Source organism: Salvelinus sp. IW2-2015, linkage group LG14, assembly GCF_002910315.2.
Source record: "Salvelinus sp. IW2-2015 linkage group LG14, ASM291031v2, whole genome shotgun sequence".
In the NCBI taxonomy this organism is placed as follows: domain Eukaryota; kingdom Metazoa; phylum Chordata; class Actinopteri; order Salmoniformes; family Salmonidae; genus Salvelinus; species Salvelinus sp. IW2-2015.
This window is the reverse complement of record NC_036854.1, coordinates 5,008,096-5,027,373: the sequence shown is the minus strand read 5'-3', so window position 1 is coordinate 5,027,373 and position 19,278 is coordinate 5,008,096. Positions and strand designations below refer to the sequence as shown.

The window sequence follows — 19,278 nt, the reverse complement described above, 5'->3', positions numbered from 1 at the left end:
ACCCTCCCTTCTCTCGGACCCCCCCTCTCCTTCCTTCCCCCCTCCCCCACTTCCTCCGGCCCCCACTCCTACCCATCCTTCATTCCCCCCTCCCTCTCATCCTGCCCTCTCTTCCTTCCCCGATCCACTACAGGGCTCTCCCTCTCTCTTATACCCACCTCCTGTCCCACTGGAGGACTCACCTGCCAATCATGAGTCACTGGGTCTGACCAGTCTGTCAGTCAAACAAGCCAATCACCTCTCAGTAACGATCCGAATCATGTGTCTCTGGGCTAAAACAAGCTGTCAGAGCCAGAGGCAGACTGGCCAATCATTTCTCAGTAGGGACACTTAGATTAACTACTTGCTGTTACTGGTGATGGSATTGGCATAGTCTTTCTTTCTCACTTTATTGTGTTCCTCTGAATTGGTTCACGACCATTCACTTTCTGGAACAAATCTATGAAATGATCACTGATGCTACAATTTTATTTTGCTAATTGTAATTGGTCACAGGGAGAGGAGCTATCAGACCAGGCCACTGATGGCACCAATTTGTGGCCAATTGCATAGTTTAAACCGATCTTTGAGTCTGTTTCAGTGTGAAGGCGCCATTACAATCACAGTGAAAGAGAGGCTGACGAAGACAGCCKACTGGGGACACACTGGTTGAATCAACGTTGTTTCCACGTCATTTCAATGAAATGATGTTGAACCGACATGGAATAGACGTTGAATTGACGGTTGGTAACTTCCTAATCTTATTACTGTGTAAACCAGGGCAGTTAAATTCCAGTCCTGAGGGCCAAAACACWTCTGTTTTTTGTTTCTAACGGGTAGTTAATTGCACTCACCCCTTATTAGCAGGAGAGGATGAAAACCAGYAGTGTTTCGGGCCTCCAGGGCCGACACTAATCAGCTCTGGCGTAAACACTTGGCACCCTTCATAGAGTAGGGACTATTCAACCCGCATCGTGGAAGTTCAGCTTTACAGCGCGATTGACATTTAAAGACAATGTTCCCGCTTTAGCGGAGACTGCATTCTTGGTAAACTCTATATATGTCGGCTCAATCACAATAACCTTTACATTTATATCGCAGAATCTGTAATGCTTCAYCTTGACAGATGAATTCGAACCCTGGGTTAAATCAGTGCAAAGCCTGCCAGACACAAATTAAAGACTGAAGAAGGAGAAGAGTAGTTTATTGTCCATTTGTAGAGATGTAATTGTGTCTTTTAGCTTCTTAAACAACCCCTGAGACCCCCCCCCCCCGAATAATACATTCTCATATTTTCCTGGAGAGTATTAAGCCTGAGGCCAGACAGACAACATGACCGAACCACCAGATATCTCTCTTACAAGAGGACATGGAGAGTGTGTGTTTGATATGCACACAGTGTAATATACCCACAGACAATTCCAGAGAGTATGCATTATTAAGAGCAGTAAATGGGTCCAGAATGAACATGTCTCATTAATAGTGTATGTGATTACTGTTTCTGGGAAGCTCCAGTAGTCTGTCTGTACCAGGAGGGAGCGGGGGAGGGATGGAGAGAGGGTTAGGGGGGTATGGAGAGAGATGGATAATTGAAATGGTCAAATAAAAACAAAAGACTTCCTTGTTTACTAAAAATCAACTGTTACTAGCTGTCTGTATGTCTACCCTGGGTCAGGCTCACTTACAGTGTTATTCAGATGTAATTGTAATATAATTGATTTAATGAGGTAGGCTCATGTACACTTAATTTGACCCCAAGAGACMTTGTTCACCAGTGAAAGGTAGAGAATGATATGCAGATATGCAGTGTAAAGTTTTGTCAATGATACTTCAATTTGACTAGGCAAGCCAGGTACCAACTAGGAACCATTGTCTGCCCATTTGCCTGATAGAGTAAATCCCCTCTATAAGTGGTATCAGCTGTCTCCTTCCTAAGCATCCTCACTCTTAGAAAAGAAGGTTCCTTATAAAACCAAAAAGGGTTCTATCGCTTGCTTCATATATGGGATCCCTAAAAGTTACAAAAAACCCTAGAGGTTCTTCGTCACTGAACCAAAATGGTTCCATATAGAACCCTGCATGGTGCCATTTATGAATTATGGCTACTACTATTAAATAGTAATATTTTTAGCTAAGAATATAATGTAATAAACTAAATAATAATTACCAGCATAGTTTTTAGAATGTATTGRCATTATATGCAAACATAGTTTGGAAATATGCACTGGTGGCCAGCGAGGCATCTATTTGCTTGAARGGTGGCCCATGTCAACTCTGGCTGACTTCTTTACAATACAACTTTCTCTGTTAGTTACAGCAAACAACAAAATTGTGTCTTCTGCTCTGTGCTCAACCCCCCAAACAGCAGACCTCACACATACAGTTGAGCACAGGTTCAAGCTGCAGTGCAGCACCCCTGGATGGAAAGCATGTTATGGCTTTGGTCAAGGGCACAACAGTAGGGGCATGTTTTGAGGATGTGAACCCAGCAGCCCTCCAGTTGTCAGATCAATTCTGCCCGTTTTTCCAGTGCCCGGCCCAGAATTCAAACCGGACACAGGTCCATCTCCTGCCACAGGTCCAAATCCTTAGCCTCTGGGCTACCTACCACCAGTACAGTATGGGTTGTTGCCTGACTGCTTCCAGAGGAGAAAAAAGGAGAAAAAACATTAGTTCATCTTCAGAAATAAGCATCAGTTAATCTGACAAAATGAAGACAAAATGCTATGCAGACATACACTGAGTATACAAAACATTAAGGACACCTGCTCTTTCTAAGCTATGATGCCTTATTGATGTAACCTGTTAAATCCACTTAAATTAGTGTAGATMAAGGGGAGACCGGTAAAAMAAGGATTTTTAAGCCTTGAGACATGGATTGTGTATGTATGCCATTCAGAGGGTGAATGGGAAAGAAAAATGATGTAAGTGCCTTTGAATGGGGTATGGTAGTTGGCGTCAGGCGCAGTGGTTTGTGTCAAGAACTGCAACACTGCTGGGCTTTTCACACAACAGTTTCCCATTTAAGAATGGTCCACCACCCAACTTGACACAACTGCGGGAAGCATTAGAGTCAACATCTATGTGGAATGCTTTCAACACATTATAGAGCCCATGCCTTGATGAATTGAGMTGGTTCTGAGGGTAAAAGGGGGGCGGGGGTCCAACTCAATATTATGAAGGTGCTCTTAATGTTTGGTATACTAAGTGTATAATTATTATGATGAAGAACAACTTAAATGCAGTTTTTGTCAGCAGCAGCTGAAAGAGAGATCCTCTGCCTCTGATAGTTCTGGATTACTGACAGTCTGAGTAAAARAGTGTGTGAAAAGTCATGTAACGCTTAAATAGGCTATTGAATCACCAAGACTTARAATACATAATTTATTCATACCTCCTCTCAGTGAGCAACAGTCTTCTATTGGCTTCATGAAACATAGTCCCCTCAATTGACTCCACACTGAAATAAAAGTAACAATTAGTTAATTGCCAATGTCAGGCTGGGTCTGTAGCTGTATTTGGCGTATCCCATAATAACAAATCAGATTTATTCTAATCGTTAGTCTTCTCTTCACCTTCATGTTTGTGTGTTACATTACGAGATAGCTATTAATTCCCTTTCGGATTAACGTTACTTTCCCACAGAATTACGATTCTTCAACAACTCGAGGAAATGCCGWGAGTAGTTGATTTAATCTAATCTACTCCCCCTCTCTAGTTGTTGTGCCTGCCCACACTAACTACCTTTTAGTTGGGCATTTCCATCCTTGTGTGTTAGCTAGCTAGCTTCGGGTCTATCCCATTACCTCAGAAGTTAGTTCGTAGCTAGCTAAATAAGCCCACGTAGCCACCATAGTTAGTTGTACCTGTTGTTGACCCATGGTGTTGTGCCAGTCCCAGCCCATTGATCCAGCATTACCACTCCCTCACTTGGAGTTTTGCTATGATCCCGGAGCTCAGCGGTGCAGTAGGCTACCGGTCCTCGCATGACAGAGTCCACCAACACCGAGACTGATAGTCCATGCTTGATTGTGCCAGTCAGATAGCTTCATATAGGCGGGAGTTTTGATCCCGGACCTTGATAACTTACATATTTATATGGGAGTCTTGACCCCGAAGCACGACAGGTCGGAGCCAACAGTAAGTCAAAATTTCTCTCAATGCATCCAAAGCCGAAACTGAAGCAATCAAAGCATACACCGAGACACACCGAAACGAAAAGCTTTTTTGTTACCTTTTTCTTGGAACACACTTCTCTTATGTGAAAATTCATTATTTGCATACTGATGCAGTGCTGTACACAGGATGTCGTTCCACCCATGTCAACAGTGTGGAAAAACAACTCCCAGCCTCAGATGAGAACACGATTTGTATTATTTGCTTGGGAGCTGAAAATGCTTATGCAGCTGCACAGGGTAGCAGCGCTTGCACTCACTGGCAGAGATTCAAACCAAGAGCATTGAAATCTCAATTTGTGCCGTTGGGGGCGGAGCCTCCATTTTCTCATCAGATACGTCCGCCACACAGATAGATCAATGAACATTCTAAATGCTCCAACTCTAATGACGGGTCTCATTCCCCTCGTGATCCACTGCCCAATAAACTCTATCGCTCATCCTTGCCTGGGCACAAATCTCGATGCACTGAGATGCGTAAGGAGATTAAGTCACTGGACAGTCATATGGCAACCATTGAGTCTGCCCACGAGCACAACCTGGCCAAGCTTCCCCGCCAGTACCAAACCCAACCCTTACCTCTGAACGGAGCATGGTTGTTGAATCGGATGACACTGACGTACTGTCCACAAAATRCTCCCACTCTTATGACACAGACTATGAGCTCTCTGATCATGATATGTACCACAGCTGTAGCCTCATCTAGTCCCAGCCAGCCACCCTGGTAGTGATGGTCAACCAGAAAAGAACCTTGTCTGAAATATTTGAGAGGGCAAGCAGAAACCTCAATGTGGAACATGCACCTACTGCAATGGCGTCCACATCCACGTTTGATCAAATAGTTTGTGCCTGAGCTCAAATGCACATAGAGCATGCCAAAGGTCAGAACCCCAGCCATGCCAAGCATATGCACTCACTTAGCTACAGTTACTGGAACAGATGATAATGGTTTTGGCCATTTTTATTTTTTATTCTTAATTTTTTATTTCACCTTTATTTAACCAGGTAGGCTAGTTGAGACAAGTTCTCATTTGCAACTGCGACCTGGCCAAGATAAAGCATAGCAGTGTGCAGACAACAACACAGAGTTCACATGGAGTAAACAATAAACAAGTCAATAACATGGTAGAAAAAAAGAGAATCTATATACAATGTGTGCAAAAGGCATGAAGAGGTAGGCTAAATCGAATAATTACAATTTAGCAGATTAACACTGGAGTGATAATCATCAGATGATCATGTGCAAGTAGGATACTGGGTGTGCAAAAGAGCAGAAAAGTAAATAAATAAAAGCAGTATGGGGGGTGAGTAGGTAATGGTGGGCTATATACCGATGGACTATGTACAGCTCAGCGATCGGTTAGCTGCTCGGATAGCAGATGTTTAAAGTTGTTGAGGGAGATAAAAGTCTCCAACTTCAGAGATTTTTGCAATTCGTTCCAGTCGCAGGCAGCAGAGAACTGGAAGGAAAGGCGTCAAATTAGGTTTTGGCTTTAGGGATGATCAGTGAGATACACCTGCTGGAGCGCGTGCTACGGGGGTGTAGCCATCGTGACCAGTGAACTGGGATAAGGCGGCACTTTACCTAGCATAGCCTTGTAGATGACCTGGAGCCAGTGGGTCTGACGACGAACATGTAGCGAGGGCCAGCCGACTAGGGCATACAGGTCGCAGTGGTGGGTCGTATAAGGTGCTTTAGTAACAAACGGATGGCACTGTGATAAACTGCATCCAGTTTCTGAGTAGAGTATTGGAAGCTATTTTGTAGATGACATCGCCGAAGTCGAGGATCGGTAGGATAGTCAGTTTTACTAGGGTAAGTTTGGCGGCGTGAGTGAAGGAGGCTTTGTGCGAAATAGAAAGCCGACTCTAGATTTGATTTTGGATTGGAGATGTTTGATATGAGTCTGGAAGGAGAGTTTGCAGTCTAGCCAGACACCTAGGTACTTATAGATGTCCCACATATTCTAGGTCGGAACCGTCCAGGGTGGTGATGCTAGTCGGGCGTGCGGTGCAGGCAGCGAACGATTGAAAAGCATGCATTTGGTTTTACTAGCGTTTAAGAGCAGTTGGAGGCCACGGAAGGAGTGTTGTATGGCATTGAAGCTCGTTTGGAGGTTAGATAGCACAGTGTCCAAGGAAGGGCCAGAAGTATACAGAATGGTGTCGTCTGCGTAGAGGTGGATCAGGGAATCGCCCGCAGCAAGAGCAACATCCTTGATATATACAGAGAAAAGAGTCGGCCCGAGAATTGAACCCTGTCGTACCCCCATAGAGACTGCCAGAGGACCGGACAACATGCCTCCGATTTGACACACTGAACTCTGTCTGCAAAGTAGTTGGTGAACCAGGCAAGGCAGTCATTAGAAAAACCGAGGCTACTGAGTCTGCCGATAAGAATATGGTGATTGACAGAGTCGAAAGCCTTGGCCAGGTCGATGAAGACGGCTGCACAGTACTGTCTTTTATCGATGCGGTTATGATATCGTTTAGTACCTTGAGCGTGGCTGAGGTGCACCCGTGACCGGCTCGGAAACCGGATTGCACAGCGGAGAAGGTACGGTGGGATTCGAGATGGTCAGTGATCTGTTTGTTGACTTGGCTTTCGAAGACCTTAGATAGGCAGGGCAGGATGGATATAGGTCTGTAACAGTTTGGGTCAGGGTGTCTCCCCTTTGAAGAGGGGGATGACCGCGGCAGCTTTCCAATCCTTGGGGATCTCAGATGATACGAAGGAGAGGTTGAACAGGCTGGTAATAGGGGGTGCGACAATGGCGGCGGACAGTTTCAGAAATAGGGGGTCCAGATTGTCAAGCCCAGCTGATTTGTATGGGTCCAGGTTTTCCAGCTCTTTCAGAACATCTGCTATCTGGATTTGGTAAAGGAGAAGCTGGGGAGGCTTGGGCGTGTAGCAGCGGGGGGGGCGGGGCTGTTGGCCAAGGTTGGAGTCGCCAGGAGGAAGGCATGGCCAGCCATTGAGAATGCTTGTTGAAGTTTTCGATTATCACGGATTTATCGGTGGTGACCGTGTTACCTAGCCAGTGCAGTGGGCAGCTGGGAGGAGGTGCTCTTGTTCTCCATGGACTTTACAGGATCCCAGAACTTTTTGGAGTTAGAGCTACAGGATGAAAATTTCTGCTTGAAAAAGCTGGCCTTTGCTTTCCTGACTGACTGGCGTGTATTGGTTCCTGACTTCCCTGGGAACGTTTGCATATCGCGGGGGCTCTTCGATGCTATTGCAGTTCGCCACAGGATGTTTTTGTGCTGGTCGAGGGCAGTCAGGTCTGGAGTGAACCAAGGGCTATATCTGTTCTTAGTTCTGCATTTTTTGAACGGAGCATGTTTGTCTAATATGGTGAGGAAGTAACTTTTAAAGAATGACCAGGCATCCTCAACTGACGGGATGAGGTCAATATCCTTCCAGGGTACAAGGTATGGACAAATCATACACTTCACTTGTTCTGCCTGCTTATCTCCGTCACAGTTCAGACAAAGGGCTGCCGAATGAACGATACATCTGATCGCTTCCTACACAGGACACATGACAGTACTGCTTCAGCCGTTAGTCTTGGCAATTCAGCAGCGATACTGGCTATCTATCAGAAGGAGCTGCAGCAACGCCTCTCTGCAAACTACAATGCTGAGACCATGAAAGAACGGTCTACAGTTACACACCTGCTCATCCAACGCCTTCAGGGAAATGCTCAGATAGTTGGGAAATCTTTGGCAACACTGTGCGTTGCACGGCCCACCTATGGTTAGTGCAGTCCAAGCTCCCTGACAAAGAGAAGGTTCCACTTCTAGGTGTACCCATATCACCTGGCCAGGCACTCGAACACAAGGCTACGCACTACAATTTTGTAAGCAATCCCCCACTGTTCAGGGGTGCCTTGAAAACAATAGTTCACAACCCTGCTCAAAAGCAAACACTCTGCTCAGAAATCTCCTTGCTCCTGGAAAAGCATGCAATCGAAGAGGTAGAACCAGTACAACAAACTGTGGGTTCTACTCAATCTATTTTCTGGTGCCAAAAAAGGTTTTTTTCAGTTTCGCATTCTACCCTTCAGCCTTTCGCTCATCCCTCACACTTTCAAAAAGTCCATAAGCGCGGCAGGGTCACAAAGCCATTCTTTGGCACACATCCATGCTCTCACATCACCTCTCTGAGTTGGGACTAACAATGAACTTGGAACAGAGTTCTCTGGTCCCCACAGTGCATGCACTTCCTGGGTTTGACCTTGGACACTCAAATCATGCGAGCAACACTCTCTTCAGAAAGAGTGGTATCTTTGACAAATTGTCTTTCAACATTCAAACTGAGAAAACCAGTGACTGTTCTAGAGATACAGGCTCCTAGGCCTCCTAGGTGCTGCAATCCATGTTGTACCATTGGCTTTTCTCCACTTGTGGCCAATACAGCGCTGGTAGAAGAGATACAATCTATGTCCCAGAAGGTAAAAACAAAAAGCTGACAATTTCAATGAGTTGCTGGAGAGCAATACAATCTTAATAAAATAAAAAATGTATTTCACCTTTATTTAACCAGGTAGGCCAGTTGAGAACAAGTTCTCTTTTACAATGCAACCTGGCCAAGATAAAGCAAAGCAGTGCGACACAAACAACAACAACAACGCAGAGTTACACATAAACAAACGTACAGTTAATAACACAATAGAAAAATCTATATACAGTGTGTGCAAATGTAGTAAGATTAGGGAGGTAAGGCAATAAATAGGCCATAGTGGTGAAATAATTACAATTTAGCATTAACACTGAAATGATAGATGTTACAGATGATGATGATGATGGGCAAGTAGAGACACTGGGGTGCAAAAAAGCAAAAATAAATAACAATATGGGGATGAGGTAGTTGGGTGGGCTATTTACAGATGGGCTGTGTACAGGTGCAGTGATCGCTAAGCTGCTCTGACAGCTAATGCTTAAAGTTAGTGAGGCAAATATAAGTCTCCAGCTTCAGTGATTTTTGCAATTAATTCCAGTCATTGGCAGCAGAGAACTGGAAGGAAAGGCAGCCAAAGGAGGAGTTGGCTTTGGGGATGACCAGTAAAATATACCTGCTGGAGCGCGTGCTATGGGTGAGTGTTGCTATGGTGACCAGTGAGCTGAGATAAGGTAGGGCTTTACGTAGCAAAGACTTATAGATGACCTGGAGCCAGTGGGTTTGGCGACTAATATGAAGCGAGGGCCAGCCAACGAGAGCGTACAGGTTGCAGTGGTGGGTAGTATATGGGGCTTTGGTGACAAAATGGATGGCCCTGTGATAGAATACATCTAACTTGCTGAGTAGAGTGTTGGAGGCTAAATGACATCGCCGAAGTCGATGATTGGTAGTATAGTCAGTTTTACGAGGGTATGTTTAGCAGCATGAGTGAAGGAGGCTTTGTTGCAAAATAGGAAGCCAATACTAGATTTAATTTTGGATTGGAGATGCTTAATGTGAATCTGGAAGGAGAGTTTACAGTCTAACCAGACACCTAGATATTTGTAGCTGTCCACATATTCTAAGTCAGAACCGTCCAGAGTAGTGATGCTAGGCGGGCAGGTGCGGGCAGCAAAAGGTTGAAGAGCATGCATTTAGTTTTACTGGTATTTAAGAGCAGTTGGAGGCCACAGAAGGAGTGTTGTATGGCATTGAAGCTTGTGTGGAGGTTTGTTAACATATAGTATACAGAATGGTCTCGTCTGCGTAGAGATGGATCAGAGAATCACCAGCAGCAAGAGCGACATCATTGATATATACAGAGAAAAGAGTTGGCCCGAGAATTGAACCCTGTGGCGCCCCATTAGAGACTGCCACAGGTCCGGACAACAGGCCCTCCGATTTGACACACAGAACTCTATCTGAAAAGTAGTTGGTGAACCAGGCGAGGCAGTCATTTGAGAAACCAAGGCTGTTGAGTCTGCCGGTAATAATCGGTGATTGACAGAGCCAAAAGCCTTGGCCAGATCGATGAAGACTGCTGCACAGTACTGTTTTTATCGATGGCGGTTATGATATCGTTTAGGACCTTGAGCGTGGTTGAGGTGCACCCATGACCAGCTCGGAAACCAGATTGCATAGCGGAGAAGGTATGGTGGGATTCGAAATGGTCGGTGATCTGTTTGTTCACTTGGCTTTCGAAGACTTTAGAAAGGCAGGGCAGGATGGATATAGGTCTATAACAGTTTGGGTCTAGAGTGTCTCCCCCTTTGAAGAGGGGGATGACCACGGCAGCTTTCCAATCTTTAGGGCATTCAGACGATACAAATAGAGAGGTTGAACAGGCTAGTAATAGGGAAAATCCCCATTAAACTCTGTGGGTAGGATAGATAGACCCATAAGGTTATTTGCCTTCACTGAGTATTTAGTATCTATATATCCTACACACACACACGCATGCACACAGCACAGTGCCTTCGGAGAATATTATCTATAGGCACTTGACTTTCCCAAATTGTTTATGTTACAGCCTTATTATGAAATTAAATAAATAAAAATCCTCAGCAATCTACACACAATACCCCATAATGACAAAGTAAAAACAGGTTTTTAGAAATCTTGCAAATGTATTAAAAATAAGAAACAGAAATACCTTATTTACATAAGTATTCAGACCCTTTGATATGAGACTGAAATTGAGCTCAGGTGCATCCTGTTTCCATGATCATCCTTGAGATGTTTCAAAAAATTTGATTGGAATCCACCTGTGGTAAATTCAATTGATTGGACATGAATTGGAAAGGCACACACACCTGTCTATATATGCTCCCACAGTTGACAGTGCATGTCAGAGCAAAAGCCAAGCCATGAGGTCGAAAGAATTGTCCGTAGAGCGCTGAGACAGCATTGTGTCGAGGACAGATCTGGAAGGGTACCAAAAAATGTCTGCAGCATTGAAGGTCCCCAAGAACACAGTGGCCTCCATCTTTCTTAAATGGAAACAACAATCAAATAACACAGAACTGTGACACTTGGTGTTCCAAACGTCTTCCATTTAAGAAAGATGGAGGCCACTGTTTTCTTGGGGACCTTCAATGCTGCAGACATTTTTTGGTACCCTTCCCCAGATCTGTTTGTCTCAACACTTAGTTTTGCTTTGACATGCACTGTCAACTATGGGACATTATGTAGACAGGTGTGTGCCTTTCCAAATCATGTCCAATCAATTGAATTTACCACAGGTGCACTCCAAACAAGTTGTAGAAACCTCAAGGATGATCAATGGAAACAGGATGCACCTGACTCAATTTCGAGTCTCATAGCATAGGGTCTGAATACTTATGTAAATGAGGTATGTTTTTATTTTTTTATACATTTCTGAAAACCTGTTTTCGCTTTCTCATTATGAGCTATTGTGTGTAGATTGCTGAGGATTTTTATTTTATCAATTTCATAATAAGGCTTATATCAAATGTGGAAAAAGTCAAGGGGTATGAATAGTTTTCCCGAAGGCACTGTGTGTGTGTGTATATATATATATATATACATACAGTGGCTTGCGAATGTATTCACCCCCTTGGCATTTTTCCTATTTTGTTGCCTTACGACCTGGAATTAAATTAGATTTTTTGGGGGGGTTTGAATCATTTGATTTGCACAACATGCCTACCACTTTGAAGATGCAAAATATTTTTTTTTGCGAAACAAACAAGTAATAAGACAAAAAAACAGAAAACTTGAGCGTGCATAACTATTCACCCACCCAAAGTCAATACTTTGTAGAGCCACCTTTTACAGCAATTACAGCTGCAAGTCTCTTGGGGTATGTCTCTATAAACTTGGCTTATCTAGCCACTGGGAATTTTGCCCATTCTCAATTGGATTGAGGTCTGAGCTTTGACTAGGCCATTCCAAGACATTTAAATGTTCCCCTTAAACCACTCGAGTGTTGCTTTAGCAGTATGCTTAGGGTCATTGTCCTGCTGAAAGGTGAACCTCCGTCCGTCTCAAATCTCTGGAAGACTGAAACAGGTTTCCCTCAAGAATTTCCCTGTATTTAGCGCAGTCCATCATTCCTTCAATTCTGACCAGTTTCCCAGTCCCTGCCGATGAAAAACATCCCCACAACATGATGCTGCCACCACAGTGCTTCACTGTGGGGATGGTGTTCTCGGGGTGATGAGAGGTGTTTGGTTTGCGCCAGACATAGCGTTTTCCTTAATGGCCAAAAAGCTCAATTTTWGTCTTATCTGACCAGAGTACCTTCTTCCTTATGTTTGGGGAGTCTCCCACATGCCTTTTGGCCTATTTWTTTCTTTAAGAAATTGCTTTTTTCTGGCCACTCTTCTGTAAAGCCCAGCTCTGTGGAGTGTACAGCTTAATACTGTACACTCCACAGAGCTGGGCTTTACAGAAGAGGGCAGGACAATGAGCCTAGATACTCCAATCTGTGGAGCTTTGCAGCTCCTTCAGGGTTATCTTTGGTCTCTTTGTTGCCTCTCTGATTAATGCCCTCCTTGCCTGGTCCGTGAGTTTTGGTGGGCGGCCCTCTCTTGGCAGGTTTGTTGTGGTGCCACATTCTTTCCATTTTTTTATAATGGATTTAATGGTGCTCCTTGGGATGTTCAAAGTTTTATTTATTTTTTTATAATGGATTTAATGGTGCTCCGTGGGATGTTCAAAGTTTTGTATATATTTTTTATAACCCAACCCTGATCTGTACTTCTCTACAACTTTGTCCATGACCTGTTTGGAGAGCTCCTTTGTCTTCATGGTGCCGCTTGCTTGGTGGTGCCCCTTGCTTAGTGGTGTTGCAGACTCTGGGGCCTTTCAGAACAGGTGTATATATACTGAGATCATGTGACAGATCATGTGACACTTAGATTGCACACAGGTGGACTTTATTTAACTAATTATGTGACTTCTGAAAGTAATTGGTTGCACCAGGTCTTATTTAGGGGCTTCATAGCAAAGGGGGTGAATACATATGCACGCACCACTTTTCCGATTTGTATTTTTTTGAATTTCTTGAAACAAGTWATTTTTTYAATTTCACTTCACCAATTAGGACTKTTTTCTGTATGTCCATTACATGAAATCCAAATTAAAATCAATTTAAATGACAGGTTGTAATGCAACAAAATAGGAAAATGCCTAGGGTACTGTGGTGGGATGTTCAGATGTACCGATCCTGTGCAGGTGTTGTTACAGGTGGTCTGCCACTGCGAGYACGATCAGCTGTCCYTCCTGTCTCCCTGTAGCGCTGTCTTAGGCGTCTCACAGTACGGACATTGCAATTTATTGCCCTGGCCACATCTGCAGTCCTCATGCCTCGTTGCAGCATCCCTATTGCACGTTCACGCAGATGAGCAGGGACCCTGGGCATCTTTCTTTTGGTGTTTTTCAGAGTCAGTAGAAAGGCCTCTTAGTGTCCTAAGTTTTCATAACTGTGACCTTAATTGCCTACCGTCTGTAAGCTGTTAGTGTCTTAACGACCGTTCAACAGGTGCATGCTCATTAATTGTTTATGGTTCATTGAACAAGCATGGGAAACCGTGTTTAAACCCTTTACAATYAAGATCTGTGAAGTTATTTGGATTTTTACGATTTATCTCTGAAAGACAGGGTCCTGAGAAAGGGACGTTTCTTTTTTTGCTGAGTTTATATACCCAATGAAGGCAAAGAACCTTATGGGTTCTATCCCTACCCCASAGTTTAATGGGGATTTTAGAAAACAAAAGCTAACTTTTAAATGACAGGTAACATTCCCTTTTAATTAGTTTAAATCCATATTAATAATGATGATGCTGCATGATTTTACCTGGTCAGAAAAATGGCTTGCCGACACCGTTAGTAAAGGGTTCTTTAATCTCATCCAAAGAACCAAAAGGTTCTACATATAACACCAAATAACCTTTTTTTCTAAGAGTGCAGTGTTCAAGCTAGCAGGCTGCCAGTCAGTCAGTCAGCTCTATAACCATCAGCTCCTGGTGAAGGGAAAGCTAATCCTCTCTAAGAAGCCCATTCATTCACAGAGGCTTCTTAAGACCAAGCTTATGCTAATCTTGTTATCACTGAAGGCTTCCGGTAATTGAGGATATTGGAGGATAGAGGAGACAGCTTGGGGAGTCAGGGACCACTTCTCTTTGTTCAAACACAACTCAGTCAGAGGCCCCTGCAGTCAGAGATGGTTAGTGCTATCCAGGATCCTAACCCTAACCTTACCCGAACATTAGCAAAACCATAACCCTTACCAACCCCTAACAATTACCTTAAACATTTTACATTTCAACAGGGTATGGACGTCCCAAGAACCCCAGATAGCAAGGACGTCAGAGATGCAGAGCAGGATGAAGTTGATCCTAGGCGCTGATCTGAGGCCAGTGTTGCATTTTCCCTTCAACAATGGTTAAGGTTAGGTTTGAGGCAAGGTATGCGGATCCTTGATCTGTGCCTGTGGGTAATGTTGAACCACATTGAGAAATATAGGGATGTCTTTTGCAAACTGCTGATTATATGTAGTACATGGAAAAGGGTCATTTAAATGTCATGAAAATATTGGTTTATCCCACGATCACAAATACAGTAAACCAATTTACACTGAAAGAAAATATAAACGCAACATGTAAAGTTAGTCCCATGTTTCATAAAGTGAAATAAAATATCCCAGAAATGTTCAATACGTACAAAAAGCGTATTTCTCTAAAATGTGGTGCACAAATTTGTTTACATCCCTGCTAGTGAGCATTTCTCCTTTGCCCAGATAATCCATCCACCTGACAGGTGTGGGATATCAAGATGCCGATTAAACAGCATGATCATTACACAGATGCACCTTGTGCTGGGGACAATAAAAGGCCACTAAAATGTGCAGTTTAGTCACAACACAATGCCATAGATGTATCAAGTATTGAGAGAGCGTGCAAATGGCATGTTGACTACAGGAATTTCCACCAGAGCTGTTGCCAGAAAATTTWATGTAAATTTCTCTACCATAAGCCTCCTCCAACGTCGTTTTAGAGAATTTGGCAGTATGTCCAAACGGCCTCACAACCGCAGACCACGTGTATAGCGTGGTGTGGGCGAGCCGTTTGCTGATGTCAATGTGGTGGTGGTGGTGGGGTTATGGTATGGACAGGCATAAGCTACGGACAACGAAGACAATTGCATTTTATTGATGGCAATTTGAATGCAGAGATACCATGACGAGATCCTGAGGCCAATTGTCGTGCCATTCATCCGCCGCCATCACCTCATGTTTCAGGATGTTAGTGCACAGCCCCATGTCGCAAGGATCTGTACACAATACCTGGAATCTGAAAATGTCCCAGTTCTTCCATGGCCTGCATACTCACCAGACATGTCACCCATTGAGCATGTTTGGGATGCTCTGGATCGACGTGTAAGACAGCTTGTTCCGGTTGCCGCCAATATCCATCAACTTTTCACAGCCATTGAAGAGGAGTGGGACAACATTCCACGGGCCACAATCAACAGCCTGATCAACTCTATGCAAAGGAGATGTGTCGCACTGTATGAGGCAAATGGTGGTCACACCAGATYCTGACTGGTTTTCTGATCCATGTCCCAACTTTTTGATCCATGCACCAACAGATGCATATCTGTATTCCCAGTCATGTGAAATCCATAGATTAGGGCCTAATGAATTTATTTAAATTGAATGATTTCCTTATATGAACTGTAACTCAGTAAAATCTTTGAAATTGTTGCATGTTGGTTTATATTTTTGTTCAGTATATGTCCCATTTCTGCAGCTGTTTTTTTATGCTTCCTCCACAACTCTGGTTTGTAAATTGATATATAAAACAATTGTCTATGTCACATTGGACAGAATATCATAATCACACTTCGTTTTTAAAAATTGAACATGGAGACAAATTAAACTGATGAGTCGAATAGTAATACAATAATTTGGTTGATCAGTTGTTGCTGGTTGATGGGACAGTGCCCCAGYTGGGAATTCATGTGGAGAGAATGTCAGCTAGCATGTCAGAAACAAGGCTTAGGGACCATCTTTACTGTGTAAAACCATCTTATATACACYTTACTATTGCTATGCAGTGCTTTTAAGACTGCTGTGCTCTTTTGAAGAGGAGCACACATGGCACCTTTGGTGATGGGGGGAATGGAGCACAAGACCTGATAAGGATTAGAAAATGATGCATTAATCAAAGAAAAGTTTGAGACTGGACACGTTTGTGATGTGCATTGCATTTYAACATTTTGCTTTTACATTATAAAAAGAAAGAGGGGGGAGAAAGATACTATTTGATCCTTATGAGGAAAAAGGGAAATTGTTATGCACCTACCCCAAAATATGACATTTCAATGTTCCAAAGCATAAACAGTACACAATGGTAGGCATAATAATCGTATTAGTCAGTGAAACTATCAGCCCGGTTRCTATTGCAGAGTAGCGTGTTTTGGTGCTCTGCTCGCGCCATGACTGCTGCTGCAGTTCTGGAATTCAYAGGGTTTTTCAGCGCTTGCTCATTCGCTCAGCCTCTCACGTCTCTGTTACCTTGGCAACACACGTCTGCATGAAAATACCATCTGAGAGAAGCGAGCTGTGCCCACCGCAAAGAACCAAAWCGACAACATTTATGTGTCAAGAGCAGCAATGATCCTCACAGAGAGACTCCTCAACCGCAGTCAATTGGCCACGTGTCATACATGTCATTTGTGATCGGCTATTAGTTGGCCCTTGGTTTAAAGTTAGGGTAAGTGACTAGGCTACATGTGCATTTAAAAAAAAACATATATATATATTTATTCACCTTTATTTAACCAGGTAGGCCKGTTGAGAACAAGTTCTCATTTTCAACTGCGACCTGGCCAAGATAAAGCAAAGCAGTGCAACCCAAACAACAACACATGGAATAAACAAACGTACAGTCAATAGAAATAAATAAAAAACACGTTCAAATCTCAAAGGATATTGGTCAAAAGTGGTGCACTGTGTGGAGAATAGACTGTGTGGGGAATAGACTGTGTGGGGAATAGACTGTCCTTTGGGACGTAATATGTAATAGGAAAACGCATCGAATGGAAATTGATACCATGGGCACGCGCGCACATGCATATGCTCACAAGGCAGAGCAGCGCGAGGATCGGGGACATCATTAAAGAATGTAAAATAATAGATCAAAAAAGGGCCCGGGTCGAATCCTGTTGGATTTCCTACTTTACATTTTCGTGGGAAAGATGTAGTGCTGTATGCTTTGCATATATTATTCCCTGCCAGTTAGTATTGGGTATGATATGTAACCAAAGCATTCCCTATAGTGTTATGTGCCAAAATACATTTTCATGAAAGAAAATCCAACCGTTAGATGTGGTGAAGGCCAGATTTTTTGGCTTGGCAACAACAATCTAGAAGAGTTGTCTAAACGCTAAAAAGCAGAGACCAACACAATGGTGTCCAGGCTAACCTTTCTGCAATACATCACAAAAACCAGAGGGGTCATTGCCTCATGGGAGAGAAGAGCTTAATGAAAATAAGCATCTAAGAGAGCAGGTGTTGGTGGCTTTACAAACTTCAGCTGCATAACAAGTAGCGTGCTTTACCACTCTTGCCTTCGTCAATCAAAACAGCCAATTGCCTGAATGAATGCTCCATAAATAAGCAGAATACAAGAGATTTTCAATTATGGCGTACACACACAGCCAGACAGGTAGGAAGAAGTAACACGAACACGTGGCTCTTTAAGACAGTTGCTTTAAGACACCAATCAGAATGTCGCATCCCCATGCGCTGTCGTCTGATCRGATGGAATGGACAGACAGTTTGTGAATTTCAACTAGGTGTTTTAGAGGTGCCTGTGATTCCTGTGCCGTGTTAAAGAAGCAGATGTATTTTTTGAGAGGGAATARATAAGTAGCCTACTTTCCCCTTTCTCTGTAAGGGATCTTTGAAACCATTTTATTCTTGTTTCAGTTGAGTTAAATCCATTCAAGGTGAATTTGGGAAAGAGAAAACAAGAAAGAAACCAATACTTTGTTGAAATCATGCAAATGCTGTTTAGTCTGTCTATAAGCCATGGACATTAAGAGGGCATTMTCATTTAAGCATTGACCAGTCTATCTATACCAGTCTTTATGTCAGTGCATACAGAGGTTATAGGCGTCTGCTGCACAGATAGCCCAGGCACCCTTTTCTCAAATCAGGATCTCAAGGTCAGAACAGAAYTAGGCTACTTCCCATTCTTCTCGTCTTATCACAGACTGATTCAGAGCTGACACCAGGTGTGAGAAATTTCTGGCTAATCAGTGACATGAATCAATTAACTACCAGGGGGTAAGGAAACCAGCTGTATGGCCTACCTATGCAATATGCTGGCTCGGATTTGGCCATCACTGTCACGACAGTGGTTTCAGCACCATGGACACGACTACAATGGAGACGCTTACCATATGGTGAAAATGTCATTGTTCATGTCCCAAAAACAGATCTAGATATGATCTAGGTAAGCCTATAATGCATCTTTCTCTCAAATAGTTTGAGGCACAGGGTATTGAATGTCACCATTTAGTATTCAACCTAAACAAAAATGATTTTTTTGTCACCTACATGTGGTGTTTTACAGGGTCAGCCATAGTAGTACGGCACCCGGGAGCAAATTGTGATGCGTTCGAAGATATATTGGGCTTTCATAATTCAATGGTAGTCGAAGTGGCGGTCTCTTTTGGTTGGGTTTAGCAGTACTAACAGAAAGCAAAGCATTAAACTGATATTGCACCCTGCAGAGAAGAGTAAACATTTCCTAAACTTGTGAAGGCTGTTTTGAAGGATTTTCTCAACTTCGCCACAGGGGGTCAGTAAAACTGGCTACGGTCAGACTCATTGCAGCATGTAGGTGGTGATCATTGATGAACAACCGACCAAGAGTTCCTGGAGGCAGGAACAACCGACCAAGAGTTCCTGGAGGCAGGAACAACCGACCAAGAGTTCCTGGAGGCAGGAACAACGACCTAACTGATCAAGAGTTCCTGGAAGCAGGAACAACTGACCAAGAGTTCCTGGAGGCAGGAACAACTGACAAGAGTTCCTGGAGGCAGGAACAACCGACCAACTGATCAAGAGTTCCTGGAAGCAGGAACAACTGACCAAGAGTTCCTGGAGGCAGGAACAACCAGATGCTGAGGTACAAGGAAAAATCTGCA

The 19,278-nt window shown here is 43.5% G+C and overlaps 1 long non-coding RNA gene across 2 annotated transcripts; it reads right to left on the bottom strand.

The window, feature by feature from the left end:
* Nucleotides 1–1,178: 1,178 nt before the first annotated feature.
* Nucleotides 1,179–4,397, bottom strand: LOC111973255 (uncharacterized). Of its 2 annotated transcripts, none has more exons than XR_002878535.3 (3): nt 3,846–4,397; nt 3,374–3,439; nt 1,179–2,618 (listed from the first exon to the last, which is right to left on the bottom strand). It is a non-coding gene; the product is annotated as an uncharacterized lncRNA (long non-coding RNA). The 2 variants fall into 2 exon arrangements; XR_002878536.3 differs by having other exon boundaries at nt 1,179–2,615.
* Between the last annotated feature and the right edge of the window lie 14,881 nt (nt 4,398–19,278).